The 23,984-nt window shown below is 37.2% G+C and overlaps 2 long non-coding RNA genes across 2 annotated transcripts; one reads left to right on the top strand and one right to left on the bottom strand.

The window, feature by feature from the left end:
- On the top strand, window positions 1–19,934 carry LOC121033318 (uncharacterized). The gene is made up of 2 exons (XR_005791829.1): window positions 1–96; window positions 19,756–19,934. It is a non-coding gene; the product is annotated as an uncharacterized LOC121033318 (long non-coding RNA).
- LOC121033317 (uncharacterized) lies at window positions 2,715–22,263 on the bottom strand. The gene is made up of 3 exons (XR_005791828.1): window positions 22,250–22,263; window positions 20,679–20,681; window positions 2,715–2,870 (listed from the first exon to the last, which is right to left on the bottom strand). It is a non-coding gene; the product is annotated as an uncharacterized LOC121033317 (long non-coding RNA).
- Window positions 22,264–23,984: the final 1,721 nt, after the last annotated feature.

Below are 23,984 nucleotides of genomic sequence, written 5' to 3'. Positions count from 1 at the left end.
ACAGTTTAGTGACCCATGATGGAGCCTACTGAGACACTGTACTCACTTCAGAGCCTGCAGACAGGAACCTGGAAAACTGGCAGAAGCTGGCAAAGGGTAAGAATTGTTACCAAAATCCGTTCTCCCGGATCTCACACTGTAGTGCCCAGTCATGAGCAGAAGGTAAAAATTTAAACTTGTCCCCTCCCTTACAAGTGGGAGAACCAATATGTGTGAACAATTGCCTTGGGTATAGTCACATTGGTAAAGATTTATTATGGGCACACTTTCCCCCAGTATTACTGAGAAATAATTGACCTACATTACTGTGTGTATAAGATGCACAGCAAAATTGTCTTATTTACAAATATTTGGAAATGATGACCACAAAAGGTTTAGTTACTATCCAACATCTCCTATAGATAAAATAGAAGAAAGAATTCTCCTTGTGATGAGAACTCTTAGAACATACTCAACCTTTCTATACATTAGATAGCAGTAATAGCTGTACTCATCATGCTGTACATTACAGGACTAGTAGTTATTTATCTTGAAACTGGAAGTTTATACCTTTTGACCACCCACTTCCAATTCTCCTTTTCCCCACTCCCTACTTCCGGTAACCAAAACTATGATCTCTTTTTCCATTTGTTTAAGGGGTTTTGTTCTGTTTTGTTTTAAAATTACACATAAAGTGAAGTCATACCTTTCTCAGACTTACTTTGCTTAGCCTGCCTTCAGGGTTTGTCCATGCTATCACAAATATTATCATTTTCTTATTTTTATGGCTGGATAACATTTCATTGTATATGTATACAACAACTCCTTTAGCCATTCATGCATCAATAAACACTTAGGTTGTTTCCAGGTGTTGGCTATTGTAAATAATGCTGGTATGAACATGGTGCAGATTGCTCTTTTAGTTAGCATTTTCATATCCTTTGGATATATTCCCAGGAATGGAATTGCTAGTTCATGTGGTGAATTCTATTTTTAATTTCTTGAGGAATCTACATACCATTTTCCATAGTGGTTGTGCCAATTTACAATCCTGTCAAGAGCGTACAAGGCCTCCCTTTTCTCCACATCCATGCCAGCATTTGTGATCTCTTGTCTTTTTGATAACAGCCATTCCAACAAGTATGAAGTGATAAAATATTGTGGTTTTAATTTGCATTTCTCTAATAACTAGTGATACTGAACATCTTTTCATGTGCGTGTTGGCCATTCATATACTGTCTTTGAAAAAAATCTGTCCTTTGCCCATTGTTTTACTTGGATTATTTGTTTTATTGCTATTGATTTATGTAAGCTCCTTATAATCTTGGATATCACAGACATACTTGTTTTTTTGTTTTGTTTTGTGCTTTTCTGTATTGCACTTGGCAGATACTGCAGTTTTTTTCAAATGTAGTTTGTGGAAACTCCGTGTTTAAGCAAGTCTGTTGGCTTCATTTTCCCAACAGCATTTGCTCACTTGCTTGTTTATGTCATTTTTGGTAATCTCACAATATTTCAAACTTTTTTATTACTACATTTGTTATGGTGATCTGTGATCAGTGATTTTTTTTAAACGTTTATTTATTATTGAGAGACACAGAGACCCAGAGCGTGAGCAGAGGAGGGGCAGAGAGAGGAGGAGACACAGAATCTGAAACGGGCTCCAGGCTCTGAGCTGTCAGCACAGAGCCTGACACGGGGCTCTAACTCACAAACTGAGAGATCATGACCAGAGCCAAAGTCGGTCGCCCAACCAACTGAGCCACCCAGGCACCCCATGTGATCAGTGATCTTTGTTACTCTTGTAAATGTTTTGGGCACTACAAACCATACTCACCTGAGACTGTAAACTTAATTGATAAATGTTTATGTGTTCTGACGGCTCCCCTCATCAGCCATGCTCTCCCTCGCTCTCCCTCGCTCTCCCTCGCTCTCCCTCGCTCTCCCTCGCTCTCCCTCGCTCTCCCTCGCTCTCCCTCGCTCTCCCTCGCTCTCCCTCGCTCTCCCGGCCTCCCTATTCCCTGAGATACAGCAATATTGAAGTTGGGCCAAATATTAATCCTACAATAGCCTCTACGTGTTCAAATGAAAAGAAGACTCACACATCTCTCTTTAAATCAAATGCTAGAAATGATTAAGTTTAATGAGGAAGGTATGTCAAAAGTCAAGACAGGCTGAAATCGAGGCCTCTTGTCTCAAACAGCCAAGTTGTGAATGCAAAGGAAAGTTTTTGAAGGAAATTAAAAGTGCTACTCCAGTTAACACATGAATGATGAGAAAGTAAAACAGCCTTATTACTGATGTGGAGAAAGTCTGAAGGTCTGAACAGAAGATCAAACCAACCACAAAGTTGCCTTAATCGAAACCCTAATCCAGAGCAAGGCCCTAACTCTCTTCAGTTCTATGAAGGCTGAGAGAGGTAAGGAAACTGCAGGAGTTTGGGAAAACTGAAATTAGCAGAGGTTGGCTCATGAGGTTTAAAGAAAGAAGCTGCCTCCAGAACATAAAAGAGCAAGAAGCAGCAGCAAGTGATCAGAAGATATAGCTAAGATCATGAATGAAGAGGGCTACCCTAAAGACATTTTAAATGTAAATTAAATAGCCTGCTATTAGAAGAAGACAGCAGCTAGGATCTTCACAGCTAGAGAGGAGAACATAATGCCTGGCTTCAAAGCCTCAAAGGACAGGCTCACTCTCTTGGTGAAGACTAATGAATCTAATGACTTAAAGTTGAGGCCAATGCTCATTGGCCATTTCAAAAATCCTAGGGGCTTTAAGAATGATGCCATATCTACTCTGCCTGTGCTCTATAAATGGAAGAACAAAGCTTGGATTACAGGACATCTGTTTATAACATGGTTTACTAAATATTGTAAGCCTGCTGTTGAGACCTCAGAATGAAAGCTTTATTTCAAAATATTAATGTTTATTGCCAATTCATCTGGTTATCCAAAAGCTCTGATAGAAATGTACAAGATTAATGTTATTTGCATACCTGCTAACACAATATACATTCTGCAGCACATGAACAGAGAAGTCATTTTGACTTAACATCTTACTTTTTGCAAGGCTATTGCTACCATAGATATTGATTGTTTTGATGGATCAGTAAATTGAAAGCCTTATGGAAAGGATTCACCATTAGAGAGGTCATTAAGAGGATTTTTGATTTAAGAGAACAAAATATCAACACTAACAGAAGTTTGGAAAAAAGTTGATCTCAACCCTCATGGATGACTTTGAGGGGTTCAAGACTTCAGTGGAGGAAGTAACTGCAGATGTGGTGGAAACAGCAAGAGAACTAGAATTAGAAGTGGAGCCTGAAGATAGGACTGAATTGCTTTAGTTTCATGATAGAAAGTGAATGGATGAGGAGTGGTTTTTATGGATGAGCACAGAAAGTGATTTAATTCCAGTATAGTTAACATTATTACGTTAGGTTATAATAGGTTTAGGTGTACAATATAGTGATTCAACAATTCTGTACTCAGGGTTTATTGTGTAAGTGTACTCCTAATCCCTTTTAACTATTTTATCCAACCACCTCCCCACCCCGCCCACCTCCCCTCTGGTAACTGTCAGTTTGTTCTTTATAGTTAAGAATCTGTTTTCTTGGTTTGTCTCTTTTTTTGTTATTTGCTAGTTCGTTTCTTAAATTCCACATATGAATGAAATCATATGGTATTTGTCTTTCTATAACTGACTTTATATTGCTTAGGATGATACTATCGAGATCTGTCGATGCCATTGCAAATGGCAAGATTTTTCATTCTTTTTTATGGCTGAATAATATTTCATTATATATACATACCACTTCTTCTTTACCCATTAATCTATTGATGGATACTTGGGCTGCTTCCATAATTTGGCTATTGTAAATAATGCTGCAATAAACAAAGGTGTGCATCTATCTTTTTGATTTAATGTTTTCATATTCCAGTAATGGAATTATTGGATAATATGGTACTTCTATTTTTAGTTTTTTGAGGAACCTCCATACTTCACAGTGGCTGCACCAGTTTGATTTCTGCCAACTGTGCATGAGGGTTCCTGTTGTTCCACATTGTCATCACTAATTGTTGTTTCTTGTGTTTTTGATTAAAGCCACTCTCACAGGTGTAAGGTGATATCTTACTGTGGTTTTGGTCTGCATTTCCCTGATGATGAGTGATGTTGAACATCTTTTCATGTGTCTGTTGGTGAACTATTGGTCTTTGGAGAAATGTGTATTCTAGTCTTCACATTTCTAATTGAATTATTGGTTTTTCTTGATGTAGAATTGTGTATGGTCTTTATATACTTTGGATGCTAACCTTTTATCAGTTAAGTCATTTGCAAAGATCTTCTCCCATTCAGTAGGTTGTCTTTCAGTTTTGTTGGTTGTTTACCTTGTGCAGAATCTTTTTACTTTGATGTAGTCCCAATAGTCTATTTTGCTTTTGCTTCCCGTAAATACTGCTATGGCTAATGTCAGAGAAATTAATGCCTGTGCTCTTTGCTAGAATTTTTATAGTATCAGGTCTCACATTTAGATCCTTCATCCATTTTAAATTTATTGTTTTTCAATGGTGTAAGAAAGTGGTCCAGTTTTGTCAACACCATTTGACTGTCTTTTTCCCACTGCATATTATTGCCTCCTTTGTCAAAGATTGACCATATAATCATGGGTTTATTTCTGGATTTTCTTTTCTGTTCTATTGATCTATGTGTCTATTTTCGTACCAGTATTATATTATTTGGAGACTACAGCAATGTAACATATCTTAAAATCTGGGATTGTGATACTTCCAGTTTTGTTGTTCCTTTTCAAGGTGGCTTTGGCTATGTGTGTTGTTTGTGGTTCCATACTAATTTTAGGATTATTTGTTCTAGTTCTCTGAACGATGCCATTGGTGTTATGATAGGGATTGCATTAAATTTGTAGATTGCTTTAGGTAGTGTGGACATTTTAATAATATTCTTCCAATCCATGAGCAAGGAATATCTTTCCATTTGTTAGTGTCATCTTCAATTTCTTTCATCTATGTGTTACAGTTTTCAGAATATAGGTCTTTCACCTCCTTAGGATCCTAGGTATTTTATTATTTTCAGTGCAATTGTAAATAGAATTGTTTTCTTAATTTCTTTCTTCTGCTTCATTAGTGTACAGGAATTCAATGGAATTCTGTATATTGATTTAGTATCCTGTGACATCACTGAATTTATCACTTCTAATATTTTTTTGGTGGCGTCATCTACAAATAGTGACAGTTTTACTTCTTCCTTACCAATATGGATGCCTTTTATTTCTTTTTGCTGTGTGATTTCTATGGCTAACATTTCTGGTGCTGTGTTGAATAAAACTGGAGAGAGTGGGCATCCTTGTCTTATTCCTGATCTTAGAAGAAGAGCACTCATTTTTCACCACTGAGTATAATGTTAGCTGTGGGTCTGTGATATATAGCCTTATTATGTTGAGGTATGTTCCCTTTAATCCTACTTATGTTGAGGATTCTTATGAGTGGATATTGTACTTCATCAAATGCTTTTTTCTACATCTATTGAAAAGATCATTTGGTTTTTATCCTTTCTCTTGTTGATGTAATGCATCACATGGATTGATTTGTGAATACTGAACCACCTTTGCATCATAGGAATAAATTCCACTTGATCATGGTGAATGATTTTTTAAATGTTTTGTTGGATTTGCTGTGCTAATGCTTTGTTGAGGATTTTTGTATCTGTAATTGCTGTGGGATGAAAGCAGAGTAGGGGCTCCCACAAAGTTAAGACTGCTTGTCTCCCCTGGGCTCTCTTTTCCCACTAGAGGAATCAGAAGCTCATGGGAGATCTCTGTGCATGGTACTGTGATGGCCTCAGGGAGGGGAAATGTGGTCAATGTGTACCTTCTCCTCTTACCTTTCAAATGCAGTCTGGCTTGGGCTTTGTGACACAGAGGTGTAATTTGGCCTCACCCCCCTGTCCCAGCATTCTTAGTGTATTGTTTATCAGCAGTTGCTGAATTAGTCCTGACTTTATTTTCCCTCACAAAAAGAACTAAGATGCCATCTTAGTGGAATCAGTCACAAACATTTAAGAATATATTCAATTTAAATTTTCATTCTGGGGCACCTGGGTGGCTCAGTCAGTTGGGCATCTGACTCCAGTTCAGGTCATAATCTATGGTTCATGGGTTCCAGCCCCACGTTGGGCTCTGGGCTGATAACTCAGAGCCTGGAGCCTGCTTCGGATCTCTATCTCCTCTCTCTCTCTCAAAAATAAACTTTTTTTAAAAAGTAAAAAAAAAATTTCATTCAAAAACAGTGAAGTTCCCCTGGTTATGGTGTCTAAAGGTAGACTAATGGTAAATTTCTCACATCTGCAACTCAGCCATGCTGAATTATATGGTGAGCTCACCTGAAGGCTTCAGACATGGGTACTTTATTATGGTAATTTCAATTTCTGAGTAGATTTCTCTGTCACCATCCTTGGGCCCCTCTACCTAAGGAGCCTCACATGTGTCACAGTCCCACGAGCAGCGGCAGAAACTCCAAGCTTCTGCCTACCTGCCTCCTTATCATTCTTTCCCTGCTCAGTGAATATTCTTATTTTCTACTGATTCTTTTTCCTCTAGGAGATGGCCATTGAGTTCTTTGGTCTTCTGTGTTGTCATAAGGAAGAAACAATAAGCCAGATGGGTTTTCTTCTCATCTTACACTGTGTCTCAAGCACTTGGCTTTGTGACCAGTGAGAACATTCCTTCTGGGTCTCTGCCAGTCAGAATATGCTAGTGTTGGCATGCATCTGGCAGACAGATGAATAGGTTGTGAATCCAAGAAGCAGCATCCTCTCTGTCCAAGTATGCCAACTTGGAGGGGAGCATATCATAAGGGGTCAACTTCCTTAAGGGCTTTTGTTGTCTCAACATTTGTGTCCTGTTAGTGCTAGAAAGGTCCCAATCCAACAATGCCTGCCCAGTGTCACAGATGAGCAGGTCTATGAGTGGAGTCATCTCCCATTCCTACGGGAAAAACAGAGATACCGTTTTCTCTATACCATTTTTGCTGCCTGGGACATTGAAGGTCTTAGCTTTCTTAGGCTGATACAGGAAGTGAATATCCTGAATCTTGTGAAGGGTGCATCTGTTGTATCTTTTGGGATGCTTCTTGCAGTCATAAATCAAGGGTTACTGGTTTAAATTGACATTGGGATTAATGGAAGTTCCTCTTGTCAGTGGCCAAATGATGAATCTTCTGAGATGGAAACATTTCTGTATTTGAAAAAAAAATTCCAGCTCAAATTTTCAAAAACTGTTGATACTATGGCAAGAGTAACTGAAAAGAGAACACAAAGGAGTATGGCAGCTAGCCTGAGACTCCCTTGACAGGATGAAATTAAAAAGCCCTTTTTGTCTCCACTGGAAGAAGATCCAACCAAATTTAGAGAAGAGTGAGAAAGCTGAGCAGTCCTTCAAATCTCATTCTTAGGAACCTTGATTGGCTGCTAAGGAATGTTCTTCCCGCCCATGATTGTACTGTAGTTAGCAGATAAGCCAAATGGCCTCCTGAGGAGCCAAACTCCCTCACAGAGGAAACAGGTGACCAGCATTTCTTCTGGGCTATCCTAGGGTTGAGGAAGAAATGGATCAGCAGGATGCCAATGTTCAGAGGATGAGCAAAATAGTAGTAGAGGCTTATCCCTTTAAGGCAAATTGGTCCACCATTGAACTGTGCGCTCCGTAAAAGAACATTAAAACGGCTTTGTTGAATACTCTATGCAAACTTTGCAAAGGCATACTGCATTAGATCTTGATGCTCCAGAATGTAGAACTTTTTAAATTTCCATTTTAGTCACAAGTTTTCTCCTTGATATAAAGAAGCAAACTGAAGATAATGTAGCTGGATGGGCGGTTAGTCCTTTGACATTATTCAGGCTGCAAAGCAATTATTTCAGAAATTAGAAGTAATTGTCTTGTCTTACCAATCATTACAAAATTAGTAATGTGGCTCTAGAAGCAATTCAAAGCCCACCTATTCTTTTACCAATCCTAAACCCTCCTCTATTTTTCTCAAAGCTTGTAGGTTTTATAAAGGATCAGGATACTGGAAACAAATGTTATACACTTTAAAAAAGAAGGAAAATTTAAATAGAAATTACTCTAGATCTTGGATTAATAAGCAAATATATTGTCCCTCCCCCCAACTCCCTCCAAAAAAAAAAAAAAAATACAGGAGAAAGCCTGGATATTTTCTCTGTGTCTTTTGGTGTGGATTCTCTCCCCCATCTTCTTCAGGACTTAGGAACTAGCTCTTTTAAATGCAAACTTCAGGGAAATAGTTCTCATCAGGAAGAAAAAAAAATGCTATGTGGAATTGAGCTAATGAAAACTCTTAAGTGTCTTCTTGACAAATCTTAGAAGAAAAGCTTTTAGTCATCTGAGTGCATAAACTGCTAGAAACACAATTTGGATTCAACTGTTATTTATAAACCACTGAGTTTTATAGCATAGTACCTGATTCATGGTTGAAATTTTACAATTGCAGCTATAATGTCTCTGTGTCTGTATGTATATTTGAATCTACATACGTATGTTATGTATATGTGCTATTTTTTTCTGGCTGGTAATGCAAAAATTAATTTGTAAAGAGCTGTATTTGGTTGGCTTAAAAATAAGTACTTATCAAACTAAGTATTTCTAAACCCCAAAATGTAGAAAATAACCCGTGTTTTCCAAGTTAACATGATCTGAGATAATCTTTGGTGAATAAAATTTGTTGCTTTAATTAAAATAGGCACCTCTTCATAGTTACTAGCATTAAATATAATGCAGACATAGAACTTTTATTTTATCTGGGTTTACTAGTTCAGTAAGTTCATATTATCTGTTAGAAAATGTGATAGCCAGAAAAATAGATTGGGATAATGGTTGACTTTGTCTCATGTCTCCTGGTTTTTGTGAATACTCTAAATGTAATTGTTGGAAGCAAGTGATTTAGATAAAGTGGGATAGGAGTTTTTGTGTAAACTTTTCAACAATGATCATGTTTTACAGTATGTGTCCTTAAAAAAGTTTTCCAGGGTAACCTGGGTGGCTCAGTCAGTTAAGCATCCGACTCTCGATTTCGACTCAGGTCATGATCTCACAGTTGGTGAGATTGAGCCTCGAGTTGTCTGTGCTGTCAGGGTGGAGTCTCTCTCTCTGTCCTAACTCTGTTCACACACACTCTCTCAAAATAAATAAATAAACATTAAAAATAGAGTTTTCCAACTCTCTTTGATAAGTTGAAACTTTAGTGCTCTGCTAAGTTAAATGATGGAAATATATTGTATATCTAGGTTACAGTTGACTGATGAACAATATGGGGGTTAAGGTCACTGACACTCCACACGGGCAAAAATCCATGTATAACTTTTGACTCCCCAAAGGCTTAATTACTTCTAACAGCCTATCATCCCCATGACTTACACATTTCATAACTGTTAGCCTGTACCTCCCACTCCCATACACCCATTTTGCTTGTCCTGTCTGTCAACCACTAGTTTGTTCCCTGTATTTATGGGACATTTTCTGCCTGGTTTGTTTTGCTTGTTAGCCCCCACATAGAAGTATATATTTGTCTTTCCTTGGCGGATTATTTCACGTAGCATAATACCCTCTAGGTCCATCCACATTGCCACAAATGGCAAAATTTCATTTTTTATGGCTGAGTAATATTCCACTTAAATAGATATAAATAAAAAATAGAATAAAAATGAATGAATAAATATCAATCACTTATTCTGTACCAATTCATCTATTAATAGATACTGAGGTTGTTTCTGTAACTTGGCTATTATAAATAATGTTGCAATCAACATACAAGGGAATACATCTTTTTGAATTTGTATTTTCATTTTCTTTGGTAAATACCCAATAGTGGAATTACTGGGTTAGTGAGTATTGCTATTTTTTTTTTTAATTTTTGAGGAACTTCTACACTGTTTTCCATAGTGGCTGTATTAATTTACATTCCCACCAACAGTACACAAGGGCTCATTTTTCTCCATATCCTTGCCACCATTTGTTATTTCTTGTCATTTTTATACTATCCATTTTCAAGAATATAAGGTGATATCTCATTGTAGCTTTGACTTGTGTGTCTCTTGTGATTGGTGATTTTGAGCATCTTTTCATATATAATGGCCATCTTTATTTTTTCTTTGGAAAAATAGTTATTCATGTCCTCTGGCCATTTTTAATATTATTTGCTTTTTTGGTATTGCATTGTATAAACTGTCTATATGTTTTGGATACTAACCCCTTATTGGATATATCATTTGCAAATATTTTCTCCCATTTACTAGATTTAATTTTTGTTTTGTTGATGGTTGTCTTCACTATGCAAAAGCTTCTTATTTTGGTGTAGTCCCAATAGTTAAGTTTACTTTTTCTTTAGCTTCCTTGGACTCAGGAGACCTATTGTTGCTAGGGCTGATGTCAGAGAAATTACTCTGTGTGCTCTCTTCTAGGGTTTTATGGTTTCGGGTCTCACATTTGGGTCATTAATCCGTTTTAAATTTATTTTTGTGCATGGTGTAAGAACATGGTTCAGTTTCAACCTTTTGCATGTAGCCGTTCAATTTTCCCAGAATGATTTGTTGAAGATGTTGTCTTTTCTCCATTTTATATTCTTGCCTCCTCTGTCATAGATTAATTGACCCTCTAGGTGTAAGTTTATTTATGAGCTCTCTGTTTCATTGACCTATGTGTCTATTTTTATGCCAGCCCCATCCTGTCTTGATTATTATAGCTTTGTAGTGTATCTTGAAATCTGGGATTTTTGTACCTCTAGCTTTGTTCTTATTGCTCAAGATTGCCTTGGCTATTTAAGGTTTTGTGATTCCACACATATAGGATTATTTGCTCAAGCTCTGTGGAAAATGCTGTTGGTATTTTAATAGGTACGGCAATGAATCCATAGCTTGCTTGGGATAGTACGGTAGTAATTTTAACAATAGTAATTCTTTCTATCCGTCAGCATGGTATTTCTTTCCATTGCTTTGTGTCATCTTCAATGTCTTTCTGTCGTCAATATTTTAGTTTTCAGAGAGTAGGTCTTTCACTTGCTTAAGTTTGTTCCCAAGTATTTTATTCTCTTTGGTGCAACTATAAGTGGAATTGCTTTTTCATCTTTCTCATACGTCATTATTAGTGTATAGAAATGGAACAGATGTCTGTATATCCTGTATCCTGCCACTTTACTGAATTTATTACTTCTAGGTTTTTTTGGTGGAGTCTGTAGGATTTTCTACGTATAGCATCATGTCATGTGCAAATAGTGACGGTTTAACTTCTTCCTTACCAATTTCAATGCCTTTTCTTTGTTCTTGTCACAGTGCTGAAGCTAGGACTTCCATTACAATGTTTAATAAAAGTGGTGAGAGTGGACAACCTTCTCTTGTTCCTGATCTTAGAGGAAAAGGTCTCAGTTTTTCACCACTGAGTATGATGCTAGCTGTGGCTTTGTCATATGTTATGTTCCCTCATATGTGTATGTTGAATTTCGTCAAATGATTTTCTGCATATATTGGGGTCATCACGATTTTTTTATCCTTCATTTTGTTACACTGATCGATTTGCAGATTTTGAACCATCCTTGGCATCCCCAGAATAAATCACATTTGGTGAATGATCCTTTTATTGAATAAGGTTTGCTCATATTTTGTTAAGGATTTTTGCATCTATGTTCATTGGGAATATTCGCCTGTTGTCATCTTTTGTAGTTTATTTATCTGGTTTTGGTAGCAGGGTAATGCTGACCTTGAAGAATGTATTTAAAAGCTTTTTCCACTTCTATTTTTTTTGGAATAGTTTGAGGGGAATAGGTATTAACTTCTCCTTCAATGTGTGGTGGAATTCGCCTGTGCAGCTATCTGGTCCCAGACTGTTATTAGTTGGGAGTTGTTTTTTTCTGCTTCAATTTCATTACTATTAATTGATCTGTTCAGATTTTCTATTTCTCTGACTCATTTTTGGAAGACTGTGTTTCTAGGAATGTATCCATTTCCTCTAGGTTGTCCAACTTATTGGAATATAATTTTTCATAGTTGTTTTTGTAATCCTTTGTATTTCTGTGATGTCAGTTGTTATTTCTCCTATTTCTTATTTGGGCCTTCCCAAAGTTTTATTAATTTTATCTCAGGGAGTTCATCCACTCTTCATTTCAGTCATGTAACTATGTTTATGATCATTACTTTGAATTCCTTATTACACAGATTGCTTATCTCCGTTCAGTTCTTTTTCTGAGGTTGTGCTCCCTTGTCTCCTCATTTTGCTTGACCTTCCATGTTTATTTTTAGGAATTGCGTGATACAGCTACTTCTCCTAGAACTTTTGTCCTCAAACTATTCCAAATTTCCAAAGTCATTCAATGAGGCCAGCATTACCCTAATACCAAAACCAGACAAAGACATCACAGAGAAAAAAACAAAAACAAAAAAACACTACAGGCCAAGATCAAAAATCCTCAACAAAATATTAACAAACCACGTATAACAGTACATTAAAATGTTTTTCACCATGATTAAGGGGGATGTATTTGAGAGATACAAGTGTGATTTAGTATTTGTGATATAGCACATTAACAAGAGGAAGGATAAAAACCATATAGTCATCTCAATATGTGCAAAAAACAGCATTTAATAAAACTCAACACCTGTTCACGATAAAAACCCTCAACAAAGTGGGTTTAGAGAGAATCTTCCTCAACATAATAAAGGCCTTATATGAAAAACCCACAGTGAACATCGTATTCAATGGTAAAAAACTGAAAGCTTTACCTCTAAGGTCAGAAAAAAAGAAAGATGCCCACTCTCACCACTTTTATTTAAATACAGTACTGGAAGTCCTAGCTATAGTAATCAGACAAGAAATAAAAGGCATCCAAATCAATAAGAAGTAAAACATGATAGTATATATAGAAAACCCTGAAGACTTCATCAAAAAATGATAATGGGGGCTCCTGGGTGGCTCAGTTGGTTAAGCGTCCGACTTCGGCCATGATCTCGCGGTGCTTGAGTTCAAGCCCCGTGTCGGGCTCTGTGCTGACAGCTCAGAGCCTGGAGCCTGCTTCAGATTCTGTGTCTCCCTCTCTCTCTGCCCCTCCCCTGTTCATGCTCTGTCTCTGTCTCAAAAATAAATAAAACATTAAAAAAAATTTAAAAACAATAAAAAAATTAAAAAAACGAATAATGAAGAAGCAGAAACAGAAAATAAGAAGATAATCCTATTTACAATTTCAACAAAAGGAATAAAATTTCCAGGGAACAAATTGAATCATAAAGGTGAAAGACGTATAATTTGAAAACTATAAGACAGTGATGAAAGAAACTGAAGAAGACACTAACAAGTGGAAATACATCCATACTTGTGGATTGGAAGAATTATTATTAAAATGTCCATACTACCCAAAGCAATCTACAGATTCAATGCAATCCCTATCAAAATACCAACAGCATTTTTCACAGAGCTAGAACAAATAATCCTAAAATTTATATGGAATCACAAAAGACTTTGAACAGCCAAGACAATCAGAACAAAGCTAGAGTTATGACAATCCCAGATTTCAAGATACACTCTGGTGTTCTAATCAAAACAGTATGGTACTGGCACAATAATCAAAAAATATATATATATATATATACACACACACACACACACACACACACACATCGATGGAACAGAAAAGAGAGCTTAGAACAAACTCATGCCTAAGTGGTCAATCTATGACAAGAATATACAATGGGGGAAAAGACAGCTTTTTCAAAAAAAAAAAAATGGTGTTGGAAAAACTGAAAAGCTACACACAGGTGAATGAAACTGGACCACTTTCTTATACTCCACACAAAAATAAACTCAAAATGGATGAAATACCTAAATGTGAGACCTTAAACAACAAAACCCTGGAAAGAAAACAGGCACTAATCTCTTAGACTTATGACTATGTCTCCACACAAGGCGAACAGAATAAATAATAAACTATTGGGACCACAGCAAAGAAAACCATCAACAAAATGAGAAGGCAACATAATGAATGGGAGAAAATATTTGCAAAATATATATCCAATAAGGGGTGAACATCCAAAATATATAAAGATCTTGTACAAGTCAACACCAAATGAATAAACATTTTTTTAAAAAAGAGATACAGATGGTCAACAGATACAGGAAAGATCCTCAACATCATTAATCATCAGGAAATGCAAATCAAAACCACAATTAAGGATCATGTCCTAGAAATCAGAATGGGTAGTATCAAAAACACAAGAAGTAAGTGTTGGTGAGGATGTGAATAAATGGGAACCCTCATGAACGACTGGTGGCAAATGTGAATTGGTGCAACCACTGTGGAAAACCGTAAGGCATTTTCTCCAAACATTAAAAAGATAAATACTATGATCCAATAATTTCACTACTAAGTATTTATCCCCCCAAAACAAAAATATATATGCACCTTGATGTTCATCCCATCCTTATTTATGTTAGCCAAGATATGAAAGCAACCCAAGTGTCCATTTATAGACAAATGGACAAAGAAGGTATTACACATACACACCCACACTCACCCTAGACTATACTGGCCACAGCATGGATAGACCTAGCAGGTATTATGCTAAATGAAATAAGTCAGAGAAAAACAAACACCGTGATTTCACTTACATGTGGAATCTAAAAAACAAAACAAACCAAGAGACTCTTAAGTATACAAAACACACTGGTGGTTCCCAGAGGCAAGTGTTGGGGGGAGGTGGTGAGTGAAATGCATGAAGGAGATTGAGAGGTACAAATTTTAAGTTATAAAATAAATAAGTGACGAGGAAAAAAGCATAGCATAGGGAATATAGTCAATAATACTGTATGGTTACAGATGGTAGCTACATTTGTGGTGAGCATAGCATAACATAGAGTTGTTGAATCAATATGTTGTACACCTGAAACTGTTATAATATAACATTGTATGAAAACTATACTTCCAAAAAAAAAATTTCAACGAGATTCCTTATGAAAAGTTCCAGCAAAGCATATTTAAAAAGATCCAATATGGTCAATAGCTATATTCTTGTTCCACTTATATAATCAGACCAAAATTATTCAAACTAGACTTAATTTGCAAACAAATTAGTTTTATTGTGATTATTTTTAGTAGAAATCTGGGTGATCATAGAAAAATTATGTTTACACTGTTGTAAATAACTGGATTCTAGTGCTATTGGTTTTAAGGTTTTATTTTCTACTTATGGACTGGATCCTGAATTCTAGCTTCTTCAAAATCTGGCTATGAATTTCCAAACAGATGTTTGCAATTATCCCCTACCCTTGTGACTTGTGTAGTTTTTGTTCTTAGTAATTTTTTTCCTGATGCCTACAAACTGAAGGGGGACAACTTGATGTAAACATCAGAGAAATAACCACAGCAATGCTTGCATATACAATCCTCATGCCTACTGCTGTGTGGGCCACTCACAAAGTTTACCTGAACACATGATGACATCATCGGAGACACTGAAACATCAATAGATGTTTTGAGCCAGGCATCTAGAAATCTTCTGGACCGTTGTTGCCCTCAGGACTCAGACTGGTGTTATAGTCTGTTCCAACAATTTCCCTTCATTCTTCCTTTGTTTCCATTGCAATGCCTCGTATTAAATACAAGATTGCTCATACTATAAAGGCTGAAATCTGAAAGTGCAAGGACACTACTGTTTAACTGGAGTTTGATGAGATAGGAAGAAATGATTGTGAATCCTCTTACTTCAGGGTTCAAAGGTGGGACTGAAGGGGAGCCAAATCTATGACCCAAAAATATGCCTCTGTGGCGTAAGAATTATTTTGAGCTGATAATTACAATACAGCAGACATAGTAAATGCTCTGAAAACAAAGTAGAAATCAACTTTTTGTAGGAGACATTTAGATGTATGAGGGAATTCTTCATTTCTTTTTTTTATATATATATATATATTTTTTTTATTTATATATGAAATTTATTGTCAAATTGGTTTCCATACAACACCCAGTGCTCATCCCAAAAGGTGCCCTCCTCAATACCCATCACCCACCCTCTCCTCCCTCCCACCCCCCATCAACCCTCAGTTTGCTCTCAGTTCTCAACAGTCTCTTAGGCTTTGGCTCTCTCCCACTCTAACCTCTTTTTTTTTTTTTTTCCTTCCCCTCCCCCATGGGTTCCTGTTAAGTTTCTCAGGATCCACATAAGAGTGAAACCATATGTATCTGTCTTTCTCTGTATGGCTTATTTCACTTAGCATCACACTCTCCAGTTCCATCCACGTTGCTACAAAAGGCCATATTTCATTTTTTCTCATTGCCACGTAGTATTCCATAGTGTATATAAACCACAATTTCTTTATCCATTCATCAGTTGATGGACATTTAGGCTCTTTCCATAATTTGGCTATTGTTGAGAGTGCTGCTATGAACATTGGGGTACAAGTGCCCCTATGCATCAGTACTCCTGTGTCCCTTGGATAAATTCCTAGCAGTACTATTGCTGGGTCATAGGGTAGGTCTATTTTGAATTTTCTGAGGAACCTCCACACTGCTTTCCAGAGCGGCTGCACCAATTTGCATTCCCACCAACAGTGCAAGAGGGTTCCGGTTTCTCCACATCCTCTCCAGCATCTATAGTCTCCTGATTTGTTCATTTTGGCCACTCTGACTGGCGTGAGGTGAATCTGAGTGTGGTTTTGATTTGTATTTCCCTGATAAGGAGCGACGCTGAACATCTTTTCATGTGCCTGTTGGCCATCCGGATGTCTTCTTTAGAGAAGTGTCTATTCATGTTTTCTGCCCATTTCTTCACTGGGTTATTTGCTTTTCGGGTGTGGAGTTTGGTGAGCTCTTTATAGATTTTGGATACTAGCCCTTTGTCCGATATGTCATTTGCAAATATCTTTTCCCATTCCGTTGGTTGCCTTTTCGTTTTGTTGGTTGTTTCCTTTGCTGTGCAGAAGCTTTTGATCTTCATAAGGTCCCAGTAATTCACTTTTGCTTTTAATTCCCTTGCCTTTGGGGACGTGTCGAGTAAGAGATTGCTACGGCTGAGGTCAGAGAGGTCTTTTCCTGCTTTCTCCTCTAGGGTTTTGATGGTTTCCTGTCTCACATTCAGGTCCTTTATCCATTTTGAGTTTATTTTTGTGAATGGTGTGAGAAAGTGGTCTAGTTTCAACCTTCTGCATGTTGCTGTCCAGTTCTCCCAGCACCATTTGTTAAAGAGACTGTCTTTTTTCCATTGGATGTTCTTTCCTGCTTTGTCAAAGATGAGTTGGCCATACGTTTGTGGGTCTAGTTCTGGGGTTTCTATTCTATTCCATTGGTCTATGTGTCTGTTTTTGTGCCAGGGAATTCTTCATTTCTAAGTGTGTCTGTCTCTATACCAGGAGATCTCCAGAAATCATCACCACTGAAGAAGGCAAAGACTTAAATCTGCATAACAACCCTATTCTTATTTATCGTGTTTTACCTGATAACTTCCCCAAAATGGCTCCCCCCACCCCAGCTTCCTTTGTCTTTAGCTGATGATGGTATTTAAGGTGGTAGCTTGGGCCATTTCAGGGAGGTACCTGGTATCTCACATATACACAGGAGGTATGCATGTTACTAAACTTCTGTTTTTCTCCTACTAATCACTTTTTTTTTTATTAGAAGGAGGCCTCAGCAAAGAATTTAGGGTAAAGGGAAAAAGTTTTTTCCTCTTCTACAATGTTACGATCTTGAGCTTGAAATTTAGAAACTCTGGCAGAATTCCTCCTTCTTTGGGGACATGAAGCTTTGCTCTTAGGGCCCTCAACTGATTGGATGTAGCCCATAGACAGCGAGTAAAACAGATTATCCTCCCAAAAGTCTACTGATTGTTAATCACATTTAAAAAATACCATCACAGGGGCGCCCGGGTGGCGCAGTCGGTTAAGCGTCCGACTTCAGCCAGGTCACGATCTCGCGGTCCGGGAGTTCGAGCCCCGCGTCGGGCTCTGGGCGGATGGCTCAGAGCCTGGAGCCAGTTTCCGATTCTGTGTCTCCCTCTCTCTCTGACCCTCTCCCGTTCATGCTCTGTGTCTCTCTGTCCCAAAAATAAATAAACGTTGAAAAAAAAATTTTTTAAATACCATCACAGCAGCATCTAGACTGGTATTTGATTCAACAAGGGGGTATCTAGCCTAGCCAAGGTGACACATAAAATTAACCATCAACCTCTATATTTTAAGTGAAAGTAAGTTTCAACATTTTTCAAAATCAATAAACAAAAGTCCCTTCACAAATTTTAACTGTCTATATTAGTTTTTCTACCTATTAGATAATTTAAAACTATTTCCAGCCATTTTTCTGTCTAGTACTCTGCCTATATTAACTATTTTTGAATGTAATTAAAAATCAATCAACACATATGGCTGGATGACTTAAAATATATTGTAGTTAATCCTATTAACAAAATAATTCTTAAATATTTAATATTTTCTTAAGAAAATATTAATGTTATTATACAAAAGAGGGAAACAAGTTTAGAATGTTGTAATTTGCCTCTCTGATCATTTAACTAGTAAGTGGATGAGCACCGTATCAATGCAAGCCTGTTGAGTTCCAAAGCCCTTACTCTTTCCAATAGTGTGTTTCATGCTCTTTCAAAACTATCTTTGTAACTCTTTCCTATCTCTGCAGAAATGTGGTTGCTGTCTACTTATAAGAGTTCTCGGCAAGATTATTTTCCCTAAGACTAAAACTTCTATTTTAAATACATTTGTGGCGATAAGCACCAAACCTAAAGTAAACACATGCAAAAAGGGGAAAAAAGAAAAATCCCTATAAACTTCAACTTAGGAATATAAAGGCAGCTGAGGAAGCGGTCAATTACACAAAACAGGTAAAGAGATAAAGCACAGTAATGGCACAAGGACCAAGCAACCACAGATCTTAGAAAGTACTGGGAGCAGGGGAGCAAATTGTTCCTTTTGGAAGGAGATTTCTTTGAAATACAAATGCCATGTTTTCCATTTGTCAACATGGGCTCAAGGAATCACACAGAAAAGCTGTATTTGTGGGAAGCAGTCTGAATCTTTGGCAGCAGAGTAGAAAAAGGTTTTCAGTTGTGTTGTTTCTGGCAGCCTCCTGCCATCTCCCCACACTCCAGGAGACTTCAGGAAACAATAATCAAAAGGAGTTTGACACAGCATCAGCAGAGATAGTTAAAAATACGCACAAGACCATCATAATAACACAAATGAAGAATATTAACCAGAAAAACATCACTATGGATCATTTAAAAATCAAAACCGAGTATCACGGGAAAGTCTCAAGTTCAGAAAAATCCAATTAATGCAATAATTGATCATGAAAAGTGTACTCCCACAGCACCACACAAAATACCTCAAAAATGCAAACAATCGCAGTAACTCTTACCAGTAAAATGTCAACATAGCCCATTTTTTTTTAAAGAAATAATTGTTCGAAAAAGGTGAAATATCTGTAACTCACACCATAGAAAATTGACCAATCTCCCTAATTAGAGTTTCTGGACATCTAGAAGAAAAAAAAACTAAGGAAAATTAAAATTGCCTGAAGATCTATTAGTCATTTGATAGAAAAGGAAATAAAAAGCACTGCTAAACATGTGAAAAAAACTCATTAATAAGAAAATGCAAATTAAAACCGTATCGAGCTTGGTAGACCACACTGGCCTTCTTAGTGAATCATGCCGCCATGTAGTACTGCTGTGCCAATATTCACTGTGATCTCCTTACCTTTTTAGTGCACACCAACTCCAGGACTGCTTCCCCTCCCTGCAGCCAACATCTGCATCCTTTTATGGCATGCTGCCCTTGGCCTGCCGGAATTGTTATGCCTCAAATGGAGAAATCCAGAAGTGCCTATAAATTCTTTCATTTACCCAAAGCAATGACCAATGAATGCAGAAGTATAAACACTCCAGCTTCATTGTGACTTGATTAGAAATATTAAAGGTGTGATATCCACTGCTGTGTCCTCCCCTGGGGGCAACCGAGGTACTATTACCTTCCACTCATATTGCTTGCCATCCTTGGTATCCTGTCCCACTTTCCTACTCTTTTACTGGCTTTCCTTGATAATACTTACTATTGAGTGATTTTCACATGAACACTTGTCTCAGGTTTTATTTCCTAGGAATCCAACTGAAGATGTCATCTAAGCTTTATTTCAATAGGATTTCATGGATCCTCCAACAAGTCAAAAAAAGATGGAGATGGCCAGATCGTTGAGGCTAGGACATAAAGGAGAAAATTCTCAAGTATAGAAACATGTATACTGACTTCATATAGTTGACCATCTTTCTGGCATATAGAAATTTGACTAAAAGCAAACAGACCAGAAGTTTTCCAGGTTTTTTGAGGGTGTTTCACTGTTAAAGCAACCACTAGTCTGACCTTCAAAGCCTGCGGCTATTTAATACCTCAGACAACCCCAAGGCTGCATAGTCCTCCAGAGGGGAATTCTACCCAATGGCCATTTCAGAAGTGCACATTATGGCTAAAATAAAAGGGAAAGCTTCTAAGAGGAAAAGCCCTGACCCACAGAAGAAATAGACTGCCAAGTAACAACTACTGGATGTGCTAAACCAGAAACTTAATCCATGGGGAGACTGAGAATGTTGATAGTCCTTGCCTGGCAAGACTTAATAACTGTTATGAAGAATACCTACTTTGTGTTCCCCATTCCAAGTCTTCTCCAAAGAGAAGTGTTTGTTGTAGATATTCTGTGCTCACTCCATTCTCCGTCATTCTATATTGGGAATAGTAGGGATTGAGATAGAAGTAAAATACTTTCATTTTAGCTTTTAGAGTGCTAAACAAAGAATGGCCATACACATAACTGAAGGAAAGTATTTTATCAAGCCTAAGCACCTTGGACCTTGCAATGAAAGCAATAATTAAATGGAAGTTTGACTCCTTTGGGGAGGATTAAGTAATAATAGGTATAAGAAGAGTGGACTGTGGAAGGCAGAACTAGTTGTGCATATATATCCGTTGTTCTAGCTTTAGTAATAGAACCCCTCAATTTTAGAGGGCATGTGGATTTAGCATGGCCTGCCAGCTAAAGACACCTTTCAACCTTTGTGCATAGATGTGGCAAGGCAACGTAAATGAGTTCTAACTAAAGGTATATGAACAGAAATGATGAGTTCAACATTCAGTTTATGCTCTTAAGGAAAAGGGGTAGGTCTTCCCCTGTCCTTTTCTCTTATTTCTGCAGCTAAAATGTGCTCCTGCTTGTGAAAGCTGAATCGCATGACCGTATCAAACCGGGACTACTTAAGGTTGGAATGTTACAGGAGAGGGAAACACTTTTTAACCACTTTTTTAACCACTTTTGTCTGGGCCTTTGATTTAGCTGCTCAGCTAGTATCCTAAGGAATACTAAGAAGAATAGCTTTGCATACAGTCATGAGTTTAAACTTCTAGGAACACATACATCACCTAATTCATCTTGTCTTCAAAGAGGGAAATATTAATTGTAAGTGGACTTCGAATGCTCTAGGCTTCCTAGAAGACAAAAAACACTTGCATCAGTTATTGGACAAGGCTACTAAAGACAGACTTCACATTTATGATAATAAACTATCATTAAGTTTTATAATAAAATATTTAATGTTTCTAATCATAACATCCTATAAAGGAGGTTCTCTTATTATGTCTATTTTACAGATGAGAAAACTGAAGTGGAGAGATAAGTAAGTAACAGTGGAGATTAGGATCCAAGCAATCTGAATCAATATTCTGGGCTTGTAACTGTCACTGTCTACCCCTCTCCTATGTATAGTATAGTTCAAGGACTTGCAAGAAAAGCCTTATTTTCAGGAAATAGACTGATGTATCTAAGACTATGTAAGAGATGCTAAGGAAAATTAGCAAAAGACCTCTCAAAATCCAGGCTTGGGACCCGAAATGTAGATATAAATATCTACATTTGTTTGGAAAACAACATGTTTACAGGTGAATTAAAGAGGATGGGTATGGAAATAAGTTTTTGTTACACCAAATTTAAGCATTACCTTACCCGGCTTCTGTTCTGAAAAGGTGGTAAACAGAATCAGAAAAACCTTTATAAAAAAAAATACTTTCAGTTTGGTTCTACCATTTCTCAGAAAGTAAACTCTCCCTGTATTCTGATTTTCTCTGAAAATTGAGATCTCCAGTCTCCTAGAGGGAATGACTTCCACTCTGAGTGTAGTACTGCCGACCATCTCAAGCACAGAGCACTGGTTTAACCTGCTCAGGAAAAAGTTAAAAAAAAAAAAAAAACATATAAAATTGAGTGGAGCAGTAGGTCTTAAAGGCCAGTAATGACCCAGTTTAGAATCAATGAGAGCATTGGGAAAGGAGACAAGGAATCGTGAAAGAAGGTAAGCAAAGTACATGAAATTTGATTTAGCCTGGGAGAGGAAACCTGAGTATTATTCCAAAAGCGTTGTAAAAAGGAGCTGAAAAAAATTCCAAGCACAGCTGAGGATAGAAGTATACATTAGAAGCAAATGTCTTTCAATGCATAAACTCCCTGAAATGTCAAATGGACATTAATTATCTAGGAATCACTCTGATGATATCCTGTTGTTAATTCATTTGTCAGACAGCAGAAGTTAGCAAGCCCCAGAAGGAAGCCATCAAATGTGTAACAGACAGGGAGCCTTGGCAGGCAGGCAGGGAGATTTTGGCCAAGCCCATACTAAACCACTTAAGGAAATGTAAAACTTAAAGACTGTCCTGAGTCAGTCCCGGAACTGAAGACCTGGCAGATTTAGGCCTGAAGGACAAAAATATATATTTACTTACATACGTATGAATGTGACTCTTAGAAACTGACCTAATTAAATGCAGGTTTATACACTTGACAATTTTGCTCTTCCTCACCCACAACCTTTCCTATAAAATAGTTAATGCTCTCTCTGGTTCCTGCTTATAATATACATCATAAAGAATTCTACCAATATAGTTATTTTTCCATCTTCTGCAATCCATTATTTTAGCTCTGAAGACATTTACCTGAACAAATACACCTGCAAAAGATGACTTAATTTCCTCAAATGCTTGGGAAAGTGGATAGGGACTTGAAATTTCAGAGGAGGAGATTCAGACGGTTCAGGGTCAGTGGTAGTTATTAACTCTAGGGGGCTGACTTCCCTGTCTCTGGCCTTTAGAGAAATCCGGATACATGTTAAATGGCAGTTACACAATTACCCATTTCATTGGAGGCAGGAAAGGCTGAATTCCAGAAGGCTCTAATTTGAATATCTTTGGTTGAGATAATACTCAAGAAAAGATTTTGAGGTAGATGTCCTGAATATACCTTGTCCAACAGAGAACAACTATTCAGATTAAGACTTCAGGAGATGTGTGTTGTTCTCATGTTGTTTCTGCAGGTAGTTGAGCTGTGTGAGCTAGAAAGTGACCTCTGTATTCTGGACAATGCTCTTAGCTCTAAAATGAGTGAGAATGAGTAGAGAGCCCCTGAAATTACTTAGGAAACTAACACTATAATTTAATTCCTCAATGTCCTAAAGGAAGAGCACTGTGGGAAAGGATCTCTTAATCATCAAAGGAAAAATTAAGATACTGAATGTCTATTAGTCTCCATATGCACTCTTTCTCAAAGCATTGTAATTATCCTCATCATAATTTTTTAACTTAGTTTTATTCTTATGCAAGACATATTTAATCTCCATTCTTCAAATAATTCTTTTTTTTTTACTGCAAACTTCATTTTGTCTTTATTCAACAACCTTCAAAAAGAAAGTATCTCAACCTTTAGTCTATTTTTGAACAAGTGTTTTGGAAAGGCCTTGGACCAATTGCTGTTCAACAGAACTTGCTGAGATGATGGAAATATTCTAATTCTGTGCTGTCCAATACAGGAGCCACTGATCATATGTAGCTCTTGAGCACTTGAAAGTTGGCTAGTGCAAATAAGCAACTTTAATTTCTATTTAAATGTAAGTAGTTACATGTG

This window comes from Herpailurus yagouaroundi, unplaced genomic scaffold (assembly GCF_014898765.1).
Source record: "Herpailurus yagouaroundi ecotype Mexico unplaced genomic scaffold, PumYag 159, whole genome shotgun sequence".
NCBI lineage: Eukaryota > Metazoa > Chordata > Mammalia > Carnivora > Felidae > Herpailurus > Herpailurus yagouaroundi.
The sequence above is the reverse complement of the archived record's forward strand: the minus strand, read 5'-3'. Positions and strand labels throughout refer to the sequence as shown.